Source organism: Monodelphis domestica, chromosome 4 (genome assembly GCF_027887165.1).
Source record: "Monodelphis domestica isolate mMonDom1 chromosome 4, mMonDom1.pri, whole genome shotgun sequence".
Classification (NCBI taxonomy): Eukaryota; Metazoa; Chordata; class Mammalia; order Didelphimorphia; family Didelphidae; genus Monodelphis; species Monodelphis domestica.
Genome location: NC_077230.1, coordinates 391,393,514 through 391,412,052, shown reverse-complemented (window position 1 = coordinate 391,412,052; position 18,539 = coordinate 391,393,514). Strand labels below are relative to the sequence as shown.

Sequence of the window (18,539 nt, the reverse complement as noted above, 5' to 3'; positions counted from 1 at the left end):
TGGATCAAAGGTAGACAGTCTTTTAGCGCCCTTTGGACATAGTTCCAAATTGCCCTCCAGAATGGTTGGATCAGTTCACAGCTCCACCAGCAATGAATTAATGTCCCTACTTTACCACATCCCCTCCAGCATTCATTACTTTCCTTTGCTGTTATGTTAGCCAATCTGCTAGGTGTGAGGTGATACCTCAGAGTTGTTTTTATTTGCATTTCTCTGATTATAAGAGATTTAGAACACTTCTTCATGTGCTTATTAATAGTTTTGATTTCTTTATCTGAAAACTACCTATCCATGTCCCTTGCCCATTTATCAATTAGAAAATGGCTTGATTTTTTGTACAATCGATTTATCTCTTTATAAATTTGAGTAATTAAACCTTTGTCAGAGGTTTCTATGAAGATTTTTTCCCCAATTTGTTGTTTCCCTTCTGATTTTAGTTACATTGGTTTTGTTTGTACAAAAGCTTTTTAATTTGATGTAGTCAAAATTATTTATTTTACATTTTGTGATTCTTTCTATGTCTTGCTTGGTTTTAAAGTCTTTCCCCTCCCAAAGGTCTGCCATGTATACTATTCTGTGTTTACCCAATTTACTTATGGTTTCGTTCTTTATGTTTAAGTCATTCACCCATTTTGAATTTATCTTGGTGTAGGGTGTGAGGTGATGATTAATTCCTAGTCTCTCCCACACTGTCTTCCAATTTTCCCAGCAGTTTTTATTGAATAGTGGATTTTTGTCCCAAAAGCTGGGATCTTTGGTTTTATCGTATACTGTATTGCTGAGGTCACTTGCCCCCAGTCTATTCCACTGATCCTCCTTTCTGTCTCTTAGTCAGTACTAAATTGTTTTGATGACTGCTGCTTTGTAATATAGTTTAAGGTCTGGGACTGCAAGGCCCCCATCATTTGTGTTTTTTTTTTCATTATTTCCCTGGATATCCTTGATCTTTTGTTCTTCCAAATGAACTTTGTTATGGTTTTTTCTAAATCAGTGAAGAAGTATTTTGGTAGTTCAATGGGTATGGCACTAAATAGATAAATAAGTTTGGGTAGGATGTTCATTTTTTATTATATTGGCTCTTCCTATCCATGAGCAGTTAATGTTTTTCCAATTGCTCAAGTCTAGTTTTAGTTGAGTAGAGAGTGTTTTGTAGTTGTGTTCATATAGTTCCTGTTTTTGTCTCAGGAGACAGATTCCTAGGTATTTTATTTTGTCTAAGGTGATTTTGAATGGGATTTCTCTTTCTAGCAAAAGCTGCTGAGCTGTGTTGGAGATATATAGAAATGCTGATGACTTATGTGGGTTCATTTTGTATCCTGCAACTTTGCTATAGTTGTTGATTATTTCAATTAGCTTTTTGGATGATTCTCCAGGATTTTTTAAGTAGACCATCATGTCATCTGCAAAGAGTGATAACTTGGTCTCCTCCTTGCCTATTTTGATGCCTTCAATTTCTTTTTCTTCTCTAATTGCTACTGCTAGTGTTTCTAGTACAATGTCAAATAGTAGAGGTGATAATGGGCATCCTTGTTTCACTCCTGATCTTATTGGGAATGCATCTAGTTTACCCCCATTGCAGATGATATTAGCTGATGGTTTTAGATATATACTGTTTATTATTTTTAGGAACGACCCTTCTATTCCTATGCTTTCTAGTGTTTTTAATAGGAATGGGTGTTGTATTTTATCAAAGGCTTTTTCTGCGTCTATTGAGATAATCATGTGGTTCTTGTTGGTTTGCTTGTTGATGTGGTCAATTATGTGGATGGTTTTCCTAATATTGAACCAGCCCTGCATCCCTGGTATAAATCCTTCTTGATCATGGTGGATGACTCTTCTGATCACTTGCTGGAGTCTTTTTGCTAGTATCCTATTTAAGATTTTTGCATCTATATTCATTAGGGAGATTGGCCTATAGTTTTCTTTCTCTGTTTTTGACCTGCCTGGTTTTGGAATCAGTACCATGTTTGTGTCTTAAAAGGAGTTTGGTAGAACTCCCTCTTTGCTTATTATGTCAAATAGTTTGTATAGTATTGGGGTTAACTGTTCTCTGAATGTTTGATAGAATTCACTGGTGAATCCATCAGGCCCTGGGAATTTTTTCTTAGGAAGTTCTTTGATGGCTTGTTGGATTTCATTTTCTGATATGGGATTATTTAAGAATTCTATTTCTTCTTCTGTTCATCTAGGTAGTTTGTATTTTTGTATATATTCATCCATATCACCTAAATTGGTATGTTTATTGCCATATAATTGGGCAAAGTAATTTTTAATGATTGCCTTAATTTCCTCTTGATCGGAGGTGATGTCCCCCTTTTCATCTTTGATGCTGTTAATTTGCTTTTCTTCCTTCCTTCCTTTTTTAAATTAGATTGACCAGTACTTTGTCTATTTTGTTTGTTTTTTCAAAGTACCAGCTCCTTGTCTTATTTATTAAATCAATAGTTCTATCATTTTCGATTTTATTAATTTCTCCCTTAATTTTTAGGATTTCTAGTTTGGTTTTCTGCTGGGAGTTTTTAATTTGATTGCTTTTGAGTTTTTTTATTTGCATTTCCAATTGATTGATCTCTGCTCTCCATACTTTGTTAATATATGCACTCAGGGATATGAATTTACCTCTGATTACCACTTTGGCTGCATCCCAAAAGGTTTGAAAGGATGCCTCACCATTGTCATTTTCCTCGATGAAATTATTAATTGTTTCTATGATTTCTTCTCTAACTAAACGATTTTGGAGTATCATATTGTTTAATTTCCAATTAGTTTTTGATTTGGTTTTCCCTGTACCATTACTGATCATTATTTTTATTGCCTTGTGATCTGAAAAGGCTGCATTTATTATTTCTGCTTTTCTGCATTTGTGTGCCATGTTTCTGTGACCTAATGTATGGTCAATCTTTGTGAATGTGCCATGTGGTGCTGAGAAGAACGTGTATTCCTTTTTATCCCTATTTATTTTTCTTCATATGTCTATTAATTCTATTTTTTCTAAGATTTTGTTCACTTCTTTTACCTCTTTCTTATTTATTTTTTGATTTGATTTATCTAAATTTGATAATGGTTGGTTTAAGTCTCCCACTAATATGGTTTTACTGTCTATTCCTTCCTTCAATTCTCCTAGTTTCTCCATTAGAAATTTGGGTGCTATATTATTTGGTGCATACATGTTGAGTAGTGATATTTCCTCATTATCTAAAGTCCCTTTTAACAAAATATAATTACCTTCCCTATCCCTTTTGATCAGGTCTATTTTTGCTTTGGCTTTATCAGATATCATGATTGCCACTCCTGCCTTCTTTCTGTCAGTTGAGTCCCAGAAGGTCTTACTCCATCCTTTAATTCTGACCTTGTGGGTGTCTATCCGCCTCATGTGTGTTTCTTGAAGACAACATATAGTAGGGTTTTGGATTCTAATCCATTCTGCTATTCGTCTATGTTTTATGGGTGAGTTCATCCCATTGACGTTCAAAGTTATGACTGTCACTTGTGGGCTCCCTGGCATTTTGATATCCTTCCCTAATTCTAAGCTTTCTTCTTTAGCTCTACCTTTTAGTCCAGTGATTTACTTTAAATCAGTCCCCTTTGTCCCCTCCCTTGATATGTTTCCTTTTCTAGTCCCTCCCTTTTCCCCCTCCCCCTCCCCCTCCTCTTCCCTCCCTTTTTTGTGTTCCCTCCCCCCTACCCTCCTTGGTTTTCCCTTCTCCCTTCCCTTGTTGGGTAAGATAGAATTCAAGATCCCAATGGATCTGGATGTTCTTCCCTCTCAGAGTTGATTTCCCTGAGAGTAAGGTTAAAGTAAAAACTCTCTACCTCTCCTTCTTATAGGAGTTTTCTTCCCCTCCCCTTCCCATGTGAATCTTTGTGTGAGAAAGATTATTTTATTTGGTCTTTCTTTTCCCCCTATTTACACATTACATTTTCCCCACATGTTATATACATAGATTGATATAAATGTAGTCCTTATAGAAGAGAGTTTGAGTAAAAGAAGAAGATAACATTTTTCTCCTTTTCCCTTTCCTTCATATTTACCTTTTCAGGTATTCCATGCTCTTTGATTTTCGATATTGAACTTTCCACAGAGCTCTGGTCTTTTCTTTGCAAAAAGTTGGAAATGTTCTATTTTGTTGAATGCCCATACTTTCCCATGGAAGTATATAGTCAGTTTTGATGGATAGCTGATTCTTGGTTGAAGGCCCAGCTCTCTTGCCTTTCTGAAAATCATGTTCCATGCCTTATGGTCATTCATAGTGGAACTTGCAAGATCTTGTGTGACCCTGATTGGCATTCCTTTATATCTAAATTGTCTTTTTCTGGCTTCTTGTAAGATTTTTTCTTTTGCTTGAAAGCTTTGGAATTTGGCAATTACATTCCTGGGAGTTGTCTTTTAGGGATTTAGTGTAGAGGGTGTTCTGTGAACTCTTTCAATGCTTGTATTGCCCTCTTGTTCTAGGATCTCTGGGCAATTTTCTTTGATTATATCTTGTATCACCATGTCCAGTTTGGTGTTTATTTCTGGCTTTTCTGGTAGTCCAATTATTCTTAAATTGTCTCTTCTCCCTCTATTTTCCACGTCTGTCACCTTGTCAGTGAGATATTTTATGTTCTCTTCTAATTTCTTGGTCTTTTGCCTTTGCTTTATTAGTTCTTGCTTGTTGTCTTCGAGTTGCCTAATTCTGACTTTTAAAGCCTGGTTTTCCTTTTCACTTTGGTCAAACTGGTTTTGTAGATGCATGAATTTCTTTTGCATTATTTCCCACTTTTCCTCCCAGAAGGCTTCCATCTTTTTGATCCTTTCTGAATCAAATTCTTCATGGGTTTTTGGAGAGTTTCCATTTCCTTTGGAAGATTTCAGAGCATTTGCTTGTGTTTCCTCTTCTATCTCCTCTGTATTTTGTATTTTTGCTCCATAAAATGTGTCCAAAGCCTCCCCCCTTCTTCTTGTTTTTCTTGGAATTTTGGGGCTTTTGTGCTTCTGTGGAGTTTGCCATCTCTATCTGAGTGAGGAGGACTAGCTTTTCTTATCTCTGTCTGGTGTTTAGAGGTTTTAGCCCCAGGCAGATTGTCTGTTTTATGCAGTTGTTGTTCTGTCTTCACGGGGAAGCCAGGAATTGCTGGTGTTTCCATGTTACTGCCCTCCTCAGTTCCCTCCCAATGCTTCTCTGCTTCTCTGTTGCCTTACTTCCATGCTCTGAGCCTGGCTTGGCCCTTTCTGCAGGGTGTTTGTTTCTGTGCCTTAGCCGGCCAGAAGAGCCAGCACTCTGAGGGGGGAGGGGCTGTGGATTCCAGGAGCTCTTAGGGCTCCTGATAGGATTAGCTTTCCCTGGGTTGAACTGAGTATGCCCTGAGGCAGGGACCTTCCATGAGACTCGGATGGAAGGATCCAGCCAGGGGGTTACAAGCTCCCCATCTCTCTCTGTTTCCCTGCTGTCTGTGTTGGTTGCCCCCTCATCTGAGTCAGGTTGTTTTCAGGAAGTGGTCTTCAGAATAGCCAGCCCTGAGGCTCTGAGGTTCTCTCTGCTGCCTTGGACTCTGGGGGATGGGTCCTGGGACCTTCCTTCTTGCCTACCCCTTAGGTCCGAGTGATCTCAGGTTCTGGCTTTTGGGGGGAGCCATACATTTTAATCCAGGTCCAGGAGGAGGATTCCCAGGGTCTATGCTGTTGTTCGTTTTGAATTTCAGTGCCCTAGATGCATATAGTTTGAGTTTGGTAGGGAAGGGTTTCCGGAGATTTGAACTTTAGCTTTCTCTAAGCCACCATCTTGACCGGAAGTCTCTGCATATATATTTTAATCAAAATCTTTTCCCTTGCATTACTGAGATCCTGATTGGCCTACAATTAAGTGTCACAAATGTAATTTAGTTATTTATAAGGGAAAGATAACCATAATTTTTAAATAGAAGGTTAAAACCTCCAGAATTTTTATATCTCCTGAAGTAAAAGAATTTATTTCACAATATGTTAGTTCCACCAAAATTTTTCTTAATAAAAGTACATATCCAAAGCAAGATGGACCACATAGATCAGTGAGTCCAGACGAACAAGATCCATGAAGAAGAAAAGGAAATTCAGCTAACGTTTCATCAATATTACTAATTGCTATTGGAATCGATGTTAAATCCTGCCTATCTGTGTATCATTGGATAACTTTTCTAATCAAATTTTTAGTTCTATTCATACTACTGATGCAGTACGCTCTCTGCATCTCCCAAACCTTCAAAACAGATAATGGCCCAACACATACATTCAAAGCTAATTTGAAATTTATCTAAAAAAATGACAAAAGGTCATTTGGAAAAATATTGTTATTAATCATTGGTAGTGTCAGCCCTCTTTTGGGGGCAAGGATCTGTTTGTGTTTTCCTCCCAGGTACTCTCATACACATTTGGATTCCAGAAAGATTCACCTATACCTGCCATGACTCACATCCCAACAACAAGCCTGGGAGAATACAGATACAGAGACTGTGCTAAAACAACAAGATGTTCTACCAACTTGGGGACAAAGTGGGACACTTGCAGCCAAAGCAAATCAAAGAATGGACAAGCAACAATTCACACCTCCTGATTGTACTAATGTCTTAATTCTTGCCACGCTAGTCATTTTATCTGTACCCCCTGGTATTTCTGCCATTGAAAGCCCCTTATCTCCCATTACTAATTTTCCTTTGTGGAAATTCATTGCTTCTCTCTCCCCCTGCTGTATTACTGCACCCTAGTTCCCAACCCATTTAAGGCTCTGTATTGATTATACAACATGTTTCCCCCACTACTTATAGAAATTCTTGCTATGCATTTTAACAAATTGTCTCAATCCCTCCATTCCTGCTACCATTGTATTTGTTGTTAAATAACCACCTTTTGTTATGCTTCCTGTTAATATGACTATTGACTAGTATGATGGTCCAGGCATTTATGCCCTACAATTAATTTCCAACAGTTTAAACCATCCTAAACCCTTCATTGCACCCCTTATTTTGGGTATCGTTGCACTCATTGCATCACTAGCAGTCTTCCCTATAAGGAGTCCACATTACACAGACAAATCATGGATATCTGTCACTCTGGTACCTCCCTTTATTCAGCCTTATCCATTGCCAATTCATTTTATGACAGCATCTCCTCCCTTATCTCCAACAGTGATTTTACCCATACCTTTATTGCTTGTGGATTTGCTCGTCTTATTTTTTCTTATTCTTTTTTGCTTTCCAATCCTCATCTGAGGGTCCACCATTTGGCAAATGCAAATTGAACTGAAGTCTCTTCAGCTCAAAAATTTAAAAAATGGGGGGGATATGCTAGGGGTCATCGGTCCATGACGCTTTGACAGAGTCACTCGTGGCAGCTGGGGAGACCACAGAGTGGTCGTTGGCGAAATGTGATTGCCCACTCTATCCCCCTTGCATGACTTCTTTCATCAATGCCCCTTACCTATCAATTGACATGATTATTATTCCCCCTAGTCTCAAAAGAAATAATGCAAGAGCAAATCACCTGTATCCTAATTCCCCAAAACATCACCAAAAGATCAGATCCTCAAACCCAATCCCAAAAGACTATCATGGGTTAACCTTTACTTAGGTACATAATTCTCAGCAAATCCACAGCTACAGGCCAAGCCCAAAACTTTCTCATGAAGCCAGAACACAAATCAATCATAGATGCCCATACAATACATACAGGTACAGTACAGGTACACTAAGCTTCAATAAGCCTCAGTGACTCAGTTACACAAATCAGTAACTCAAACTCCCTAATAAGCCACCTGAGATGAAATAATTTATCTTGTAGTCTGTCTGTAATTACAATACAAAAATATAGACTGTTAATCAAGTGATTTGTTCAAAGTTAATGTATCACTTTTCCAATCATCTCTCTTTGATTTTGTATACCTGCATGCCAAGAAAATGGGTATAAAAAGAAATCCCAGGCCTGGGAATGTCAGAGCAGCTGTTAGGTGCAAAGCAGTCCCATGGCCATAATGACTAAGCTGTCTTCTGTTCATTATTTATTTTATTTTATTTATTTTGATGGATCATTTGCCACCTGTGGGGAACCCTGGAGTCGTGAGTGAGACTGGACCCTGACCACGGCATTCACATTGTTTGTTAAGGGCCCTTTTGCTCCAACATTCTCCAATATTCTAACACCTCTCCCAGCTTGGTCATTCTGTGTTCTAAGATTCTCCCCATATTTAAAATTACATGTTCTAACGTTCTTTCTTACTCTAAAACTCCATGGAAGCAAACTCAGTATCTACCAATAAGGAGATAGAGAAATAAATTGTGGTCTTTTAATGTAATAGAATGCTACAATGTGATTAAGATGGACAGAGAAAACAAGGGGGATAAAACCCTGATACTTTTATAACCTTATGTGCATCTGGGCCTACAGTAATGGGTCATGTGGCTGAGGAAATCATTACATTCCTAGCTCCACAGTCAAAGCAGAAACAGAAGAACTAAAAGAAGGGGCCTCATTCTAGCCATGATCATAAAAGGAACAGTGAATGAGAATGAATGGTTCCTCAAGGGAGAGACCAAAAACATATTGTCAAAGAATGATCTCAGTACTGTGCATTTTTCTGGCTTGACCAAGGCAATTTTTATTACTTGTGGCCCCAGCGGGAGAATGAGACCACAGACATACAATCAGGTCTTAGGGCCGTGTTCTCCACCCAAGCAGAGCGGGGCTGGCGATTCATCATCTAACCACTGGATTGAGAAGACAAAAAGTAAACAGAGGGTTGTGCAGAGATGAAAGACGTAGGGGGGTGGCAGCCCAACAAGGAGTTCCAAAATTAGGAAATTGATGAAAGACCTGGTTCATGGGACACAGTGACCCAGTTGCGATTGGAACATTCTAGGAATAAGGATTACAAACTCAGGAGCCACTTTCCATTGTTTTACCTAGAAAGAGCCCAGTTTCCTATGGAATTCCATTTGCTTTATACACTAAGGTTTTTTTTTAATTGTTTATTTTTTTAGGGTAGCAATGTCTTATTGAAAGAGACCTTAAAGGTCATCTAAATCCAACTCCCTCATCTTAGAGTCAGAAAAAGGAAGTGACTCAGAAAAGAGAGCTCAGATGATTTGACTCTCATTTTTATTCCCTTTCTACATAGAACTGGGGGAGGGGGCAGAATTAAAGTAGGAAAAAATCAGCAGAGAGTTGGGTGAAATGGAATAGAGATAAGTCTAATCCTAATAGAAAGTAATGTGCTTTAACCAAGAAAAGACTGAAAAGAATCACAGAACCTAGAGAGGAACAGGCTGTAAGATCCACTTCATGAAAAGAAGAGCCAGTATACTATACATAGTGGTGCATCAAAGAATCACAAAACTTCAGACTTGGAAAGGGTCTGGGGCGGGGGGGCTTCTAGTCCAACCTATACAAAGTAGACTCTAGTCAGTAGTCACCTATTCAATCCTATCATTTCAGGAGTATGATTATTAAGATTTAAGCTAGGCACTATTCGAATGTACACTCACTAGTTATCTAGATTCTGCTTGAAGACTTTGAATGAGGGGGGAACCCACTTCTTTTTTTAAAATTTAAATTTAATTAAAATATTTTTCTTGTATCTTCTCTGCCATCTTGGCTCTCCCCCAATGACCTCATTTTTTTATTTGGAAATTTTTATTTAATTAATTAATTTAGAATATTTTCCCATGATGTTTAAGAGGGAAATGCCAAAAGGAAGGGAAAAGACTGGATCTGAAAAATTGTCTCAGGAGAAGATGAGATAGATGAGATGGAACCCAGCTGCCACTGATGGATGGGATGGAACATTCCAGCCAAGCTAAAAGGAGGAGCAGTAAGGAGTTAGTTCCCTCTCTCTTCAAACCAAGGAGAAAAGAACCTCTAGCTTCCCAACTGCTCCTCCTTTTAGTCTGTTCCATTTTAGATAGATCTAATTGTTAGGGAGTTTGTTCTTACATTAAGCCTAAATATTTCTTCGTAATTTTCCTTTATTGCCACTAGCTATATCCTTTGGGATGAAGTAAAATTTATCCTTTTTCTTCTTATGCCTGACAACCCTTCAAATACTTGAAGGTGGCTATCTTGCCCTTTCAGAGCCTTCATTTCAGGAGATGAAAGCAACCCCTGTAGAAAAGGAGCCCAATACCCCTTCAACCACTGACACTAACTGCCATGGCTAGAGTAAGTCAACCAAGCAAACCAACTTAGGTGAGGCACCAAGGTAGTCTGAGGGTGAGAGAGAAAACAGGTCAACATTGGCAACTTGGTGGTCAATCACTTTCCCTCAGACTCCAGTGGAGACAAGGTAGGACTCCTGTGCCCAAGAATCCTGGAATTAGCAGGGTTATCCAAACCACCGTGCTTAACTTCTTGTTCAGCTTCCAAAGCCATCACCCAGGGAAGCAACCCTTGTGAAGATTCAACCTGGAAATTGGCCCTTCAGGTGCTATGGTCTCTATTGCCTAAGTAATTGAAATGACTGACAACCCAGGTCAGGTTTTCAAAGGCAAAACCCTTGGTGCTATCAATACCATAAAGGAATGTAGTTTTATTAAAGGAAATAAAACTTAAGCTGATGCATTTTCGTGTTTTCCATTCTACTTTCCACCCGCCCAGCAGCTGAACCCAATCATAAGTGTTGTCTTCCCCTGTTTATTCAATTCAAGAAAAATTAATTATATGTCTGCCATGTACCATGTATTGTGGTAATTCATTCATTTCTTCAACCACTCCTCATACATCATGAACTTGGGACTTTACTGTCTACTCAATGTTTAGACAATGATATGTATGATTAAAGAAACCTCTACACAAATTGGGATCAGTTTAGAGTCCAGGCACACAAACAGCTAAATACTATTGTCCAGGTGTAGAAGGACTAGAGGATTTAGAAGTAAGATCATCTTATTTGGAGTATTGATTTGGCCATTAACTATCCATGTAACTCTGGGCAAAGCACTGAATCCCAATCTCTTGGAACCAGAAGGGACTTTAGAGATTATCTCCTATAGGAAAATTTTGGAAGCATCCTTGTCCTAAGAGGGAGTGGACACTAACTCTGGTCTACCCCAAACCTCTATCAGGACTAGTCCTAGGACTGGAGAACCCTTAAACTGAAGCAAGAGGAATGGAATCAACTAACTTATTTGCTCCCTTTATCTTAGGATTCTGATGATTAAGACTTAATGTATATAAAGCTCAGCCTGGAGATGGTAGATCCTGGGTTCAAATCTGGCCTTCAGACATTTCCTAGCTGTGTGACCCTGGACAAATCACTTAACCCCAATTGCCTAGACATTATTTCTCTTCTGCCTTAGAACTGATACTTAGTATTGATTTAAGGCAGAAGGTAAGGGTTCAAAAATAACCTTAATAGATAAGTTGAAGATTATAGAGAGGCAGCTGGTATAAGAAGCCCCATACTCGTCACCCATAATTAATATAACCAACACTATACTATCCACCTGAACCATTTATTCAGTGAAAATATCTCTTTGATGGAGTTACAGAATCAATCAATAAAAGGTGCAAACTGGGTGTGAATAAGGCCTAGACACATCTATTGATTGAATGAACCAATCAATAAAAGGCATAAATTAGGTGTGAAGTCCTTAAATAATTTGGAAAGAGTGAGGTACCTTTTAATCCAATGGTTAAAATTAGAAGGCAACACAGAAAATATATGGGAATGAAAAGAATTAATTAATTTTAAAAACTGGGGTTAAAAGATTTAGACAAATTATTAGACCCATGTATATTCAGAGAGGGAATTCTAGTAATAAGTTAAGTCAAACTTTGGGAGAACCTTGAGAAGGCATCTTCAGGAAATTCTATCTCTTCAAGGTGGAGAGTATTGCTATGAATTCTAACAAAGGCATTGATGCTAAGAGCCTACCAGAGAATTCAACCTCAGGGAAACAATAAAGACTCCACAGAGGACTTACAGTAATTAAAAGTAATTATTAAATTAAATTAAAGTAATTAAAAATGTTTAAATTTTTTGCTGTATAAGCTCTCTAATCTTGAACCCATTTTCTACTGGCCACTATGTACCAATATGAGGGTGTGCTCCAATTTTCTGGGGATATTTTGTACCAACCTATTCTTACGTTATCTTAGTAAATACCCATTTTTAAAAGCTAGTTAATTCTGGCTGACTGATTGATAATCAATGAGGAGTACACTGGTGGGGGCTCATGAGTAATAGTACTAGAGAATGCTAGTCCTTTAATGTTATCCTTTGACCATGAGAGGAAAATTTATCTATCCTCTGGTTATCTATCTGTCATTTGGAGTTGAGTTTGGTAGAGTGAGCCCACAGGGAATTCAGAGAACTGGATTCAGAACTTTAGAGGACCTAGGTTCAAGTCTCCATGCTGCTATTTACTACTTGTATGACAATGGACATTTAACTTTTCTGGGGTTCATTTCTTGATCTTAAAATGGGGGCAGGGAGATGTCTAAGGCTCCTTCCAGCTTCAAATCTTTTTTAATTTTTTAAATTTAATTTTTTATCAATGATATATAAATATAGCTCTTTGTTACCATCCTCTTCCCTTTGCCCAGTAAATCCATCCCAGCTCAGTCAGGTATTGGAAAAGCCAGACCCCCTAGTGTGTTAGAGGATTTTGGAGATGAAAGTGTCTTTCCAGAAATACATGTGGCCCAATGTGTACTGGGAAAGAAAGAAAAAAAATAAATACTGTGTCCTTGCTTGACAGGGACAATGAAAGGAGAAGGTCATTTACAGCAAGTACACTGAGTTGGTTCCCAAAAGAGTTATGAATACAGATGACCCACACCTGCAAAGACCTGATGAAGAAATCAAGAGATTATAGAAAAAACACAGGTAGCCCTAGAGAAATCTATTTCCCAGAAGGTTGCTGCAGCTATGCCAATTAAAGCTGCAGATAAACTAGATACAGCTCAGTATATCCAATACACACCATCTCAGCAAAGAGTAGCTTTCAGTTCTGGAACTTAGAGAATAGTTAGTTATTTAGGGGGCAGATAAGTGACTTAGTGGATTGAGAGCCATCTAGAGATGGGAGGTTCTGGGTTCAGATCTGGGATCAGACACTTCCTAGCTGTGTGGCCCTGGGCAAGTCACTTACCCCCCCATTGCCTACTCTATACCTCTCTTCTGCCTTGGAACCAGTACACAGTATTGATTCTAGTGCAGAAGGTGAGGGTTTTTTAAAGAAGAAAGATGTTATTCAGATGGTGGAAATTTTTAAAAATACAAAAAAGATTAAATGGAGCCTCCAAAATTAAAAATTAATAAGAAAATTCCTCTTAGACTTCTTTCTCCTACACCTATCATGCATTCTCCTAGGTGAAAGAAGACCATGAAGGAGCAGCAAGAGTAGAAAATATCTCCTTGTGTTTCAATTTGGAAAAATGCAAAGAGCTATGCTATGCTATTAGGCAAACATCTGACTGGTCATGAGAGTGGACTGCAGACAATTCACAGTGATGAAAAGTTTGCCAAACTTGATGAAGTTCTCTACATTGCTGATAGCAAGGCTTATGAGACAGTGGAGATGTGGAGAAAAAGACAGCTCAAAAGGAAATAGAATAACATGAAAAGGAGCTTCAAGAAATGGTCCAGAAAACTCAGGAGAGAAGAGTTGAAATCAACACCCATTTAGAGAATGAGGATAGGAAGGCTTGAGGATGAGATGAGATAGGATATGATAAATGCAAAGAAAGACAACATGGTAGGAATCTCCTGAGAAGAAGTCAAAACTATAGAGAAATGAAAATCAAGAGATCAGTGAAATCTTTGCCTAATCCATGGACTTCTCATGAAGTTCAGTCTGACTAGGGGCTATTCAACCAGCCCAAGAGTATGGACAAGTGATTTTGCTAGTGGAGATGATGAAATTTATAAAATTATGAAATATAAATTACAAAAATATAATTTATATAAATCTAAATTAATATTTATGAAATTTGTTTGATCATGATCAAATATGGAGATATGTCAAAGATATGATCTAACATGTCTGCAAACCCAGTAAAAATCTGGACAAAGATAGGTGTGGCAGTGACCTAAAGACCTTAATAAAGACCAGAAACTTTGTTCCAGATAAGGGGTTCTCTGGCCCAGATTGTAGACAGCCAGGCCATATATGACTATAGGTAGCTTTGAATTCATCTGAAAATTGTCTATTCATATCCTTTGACCATTTATAAATTGGGAAATGACTTGCATTCTTGTACATTTGACTCAGTTCTCTTTATATTTGATAAATGAAGCTTTTATCAGAGAAACTTCCATCTCTAAATCTATGACCAGAAGAGGTCCCTCCTCCTTTGGATATTTCCCTGTGATGGTTTCAGATCATACTTGCCCTTTGTTTTGAAAACCTGCCAGGTTTTACTTCTTGTACATTTGGTGCTTGGTTAGATAATATTTCACAGTGTTCTCAATGGCTTTAAGTCTTGCTTCCCTAAATGCATTTTAGTAGCCTCTTCTTGGCCTCAGTTTCCTTAATGGTAAAATGAAAGGATTGGACTAAATAATCACTTCAGTCCTTTTCTGGCTTTAAATTTAACAATTCTGAGATTCTCTTAAGCCAGAGCCAGTGGGCCACAGCGTGTTACCAAGACTACTGCCTGAGTTTCAGGTCATGGGTTAATGAGTAGCCTAGAGATGGGGCAGACATCTGGGAGGGCAGAGTCGAATTCATTAGTAACAGGGGGAGGGTCAACCTGTCTACTGAGCAAAAGCCAACCCTTGAATTTCCAGGCAGAAATAGGCCTGCTGAACCACCAGGTGTGACTAGAAGAAAATGAGATTGATGCTTTAACAAACAGACCAAAACCTGCAGTTCCAAAAGCAGGTCATTCCTTTCAAAGCAGTTATCTCTGGGAGGCTCCATCGTTGACTCAAAGAAGTGTTGGGGCTCTTCTTTGAGAAACTTCCTTGAAACTGTTGGTTGGTTCTATAAGAATGAGAACATAAGCACTTAATTGTGATACTATTTAAATATGCCATCCACTCATATCTTACAAATCAGAGTTTAGAGGGAATTTTGAACAAAGAATATCAAAGTGAAAAAAAGTCTTTGGACAGAGAGCATCAGAGTCAGGAGAGGTCTTAGAACAGAAAGGGTCAGAACGAGGAGAACCTCAGAACACAGTGGGCCTTAGAACAGAGAATAACAGCTGGGAGGGGCCTTAGAACATAGTACATCCGAACTGTTAAGGTCTTTAGAACCTTATAGATAGAAGAATATCCAAGCTTGGAGGGGTCTTAGAAAATAAAATGTCAGAATGGGATTGGGACCATAGGGCATGAAATGCTAGAGCTTGAAGGGATTATAGACAATAGAATATTAGAACTGGGAAGGATCTTAGAACATAGAATGTCAGAGATGGAAGGGAACTTAGAATATATAGAAATGGACTACCAAGTCAAACTCTTTCATTTTACCAACGAGGAAAGGGAGTGTGAGAGAAGAGAAAGGAATTGCTGATCACCAAATAATCAGTTTCCCTATTTTGTGGAGATCTCAAAATGTGAAGTAATTTTTCTGACACTACACAGGGAGGATGGAACCAAACTGGACAGAGAACAGAGCTCTATTGTCTAGACTGAGCATCCTAAAAGCCTCCTTCCTGCCTTTAAGGTCTCATTGTCCTGGAGGGCAGATGTCTCCTTTCCAGCTGTGTACAGCAGCACTAAGGCTACTCATTAAGGGAATCTCCTAGATCCAGGAAAAGAAACTTCAGCTGGGGATGGACCCTTGCTCTTCTTTTGCAAAAATCAGACAGGTTCTTTCTGTGTTGGAGCTAATAATATCTAGACATTAAACGTTGGAGGGAGCTGAAAGAGAGGGGCGGGATTGTAAATACTCATTGTTCTATCAGGAGAATACTTCCTATTTTCTTGCTAAAGGGAAGGTTATGTTTAATTAATTCTGCTTGTTTGCTGGGGACAAATCCTGATTGAAAATGAGCTAGCTAGTAACAGGGAGCCACAGTTACTAAGGGGAAAGAAATAGAAACCTTTAAAGAGCAAATCTAGCCTCCAAAGGGACCTGGAGCATAGTTAGTAGGGAGTTTAAAGAGTCCTAGAATTTAGAGTTGAAAGGAACCTTAAAACATGAAACATTTGAATGGAATGTCAGTGATATCAGTCACCCTAGAAGAAAAAATTAGGAAACTGGATTGGAAGGATTTGCAAATATCTAGTCTAACTAGCTTATTTACAAAGGAGGAAACAGATTCAGAGAAGGAAGTGATTCGTCCAAGGTCACACAGAGAGTGGAGGTGACTTTTAACAACAGGTTCTCTGAATCCAGGGTTTTCTCTGTTCTAACTTGTATGACCTCCATCTTGTATGACCTAAAAACCATAGAGCTAGAGCTAGAAAGAATTCTAGAGGCTGGGTTTCCAGACCCCTTATCTTACAGATAAAGAAAACAAGAATCTTCTTGTTACTGTTGTTGTTGAGTTGTGTCTGACTCTTTGTGATCCCATTTCAGGGTTTCTTGGTAAAAATGTTGGAGTAGTTTTGCCATTTTTCCCCCAGCTCATTTTTTCAGATGGAACTAACTGAGGCCAGCAATGTTAAGTGACTTGTCCAGGGGCACACAGCTAATAAGTGTCTGAGACTGAATTTGAACTTGGGTCTTCCTGACTCTAGACCCAGTGTTTATTCAACTGTCCCACCTAGCTGCCCTTAAACTGAGACCTATGGAGGTGAAATAACTTGCCCCACATCACTCTGGTAGTAAGAGGTACGATAGGAATTTGGGCCCTAACTTCAGAATCCTTTCTGCTGTGCCATCCTTTAAAACTGTCTCATTATCATCAATCAATCCACCAGAATTTTTAAACACCCATGATGTGCCCTTAAGTGCTGTGCTAGGCACAGGGGACACAAGGAGAAAAAGAATCAAACATGCTCTACTTACAAGAAGCTTACATCCTAATGGAGGAGCCCTTAAATGCATATTCATGGCTATAGTATAAATTTTAAGTGAATTAATATGAATATAGACAAAGTAGTAAAATACAAGGTAGGTTGTGGGGAAGGCAGGCGCTAGTGGTTCAGGCATCAGGAAAGGGAGGTTTCATACAGCAGATAGTGCCTGAGCTGCCCCTTAAAGAATAAGAGGTAATATTAACAATAGTAATATTAACTTCTGATTACAAAGGGCTTACAAACAACATCTCATTTGATCCTCCTAACCTGGGACTGGAATTTATTTCCCCTTTTTATAAGTGGGGAATAGAAGGCTCACAGAGGATCAGTCACTTTGCCTTGGGAGCCTCGGTTTCTTCAGCTGTAAAACAAGGAGATTAGATGAGATGATTTCTGAAGTCTCTTTTAGTTTGTAAAAATCCGATGATTTTTCCCAAGGTCATCCAGCTAGTTATCTTTTCATTGCGCCTGTCTAATCAGAGAGGTAGAGGCAAAAGAGTGTGTCTGTGCGTGGAGAGGGTGGTTATGAAGGCACTGGGGCATGATTCCAGGTGGGAGGCAGACAAGGTCAGGATTGTCAGTGTGGCTGGCGATGGGTGGGCATAGCCTTGGGCTGGCAGCTGGCCCAGGCAATGATGCAATGAAGTGGGTGGGGAAGGAAAGGGGTATATGATGGGACCTTGGCACTTTTATAGAGGAGGCTGAGTTAGGGAGGGATTAGATGGCATTTGGGGGGCAGTTGAACTGAGTTGGGAGAGCCAGAGGTAGATTGGTGGGTGTGCTGACCACTGTTATCATCTAGGATAAAAATAAAAGTGAGTGGGGAGGCAGTTTGGGTGGAGGAGGAGGAGAAAGAGGAGAGAGAGAGGGAAAGAGGGAGGAAGGGACAGAGAGAAAGAGAGAGTGGGGAAGAGAGAGAGAGAGAGAGAGAGAGAGAGAGAGAGAGAGAGAGAGAGAGAGAGAGAGAGAGAGAGAGAGAGAGAGAGAGAGAGAGAGAAGATACTGTTGTATTCCTGTCTGAAATTTTTGTGTCTGTGGGAATGTATAGATGCATGTGCATGCATGTCTCTGTATAGCTTGACCATATGTTATGTAGAACCCAAGCCAAGTGTCTTGGATTCTGGTCCTGACCTTCCTGCTCATGTAACCTTTGGAAAGTCCCTTTCCATCTCTAAGCTCCAGTTTCTTCATCTGTAAAATGCTGTGTTTGGAATCATGAAATGATTTCTGATGACTCCTTTAGTTGGAGTATTCTGTGTTGGAAGATCTATTTCAGTTTGGAGAGTCTTCTTAATGTTTATCCTTACAGATTTAATATTCCATGTTCCAAGGTCACTCCTTGCTCTTTTCCATTCTGACAGCCTCTCCCAGCTCTGACATTCTCTGTTCTAAGGTCCCTCCCAGCTCTGACATTCCCTGTTCTAAGCTCTCTCCCAGCTCTGACATTCTCTGTTCTAAGGTCTCTCCCAGCTATGATATTCCCTGTTCTAAGCTCTCTCCCAGCTCTGACATTCTCTGTTCTAAGGTCCCTCCCAGCTCTGACATTCTCTGTTCTAAGCTCTCTCCCAGCTCTGACATTCTCTGTTCTAAGGTCTCTCCCAGCTCTGACATTCTCTG

General features: G+C 39.1%; 1 pseudogene; it reads left to right on the top strand.

Moving 5' to 3' along the window:
• LOC100619247 (SNW domain-containing protein 1-like) overlaps window positions 1-17,803 on the top strand; it is a 47,984-nt pseudogene extending 30,181 nt beyond the window's left edge.
• The last annotated feature ends 736 nt before the right edge of the window (window positions 17,804-18,539 follow it).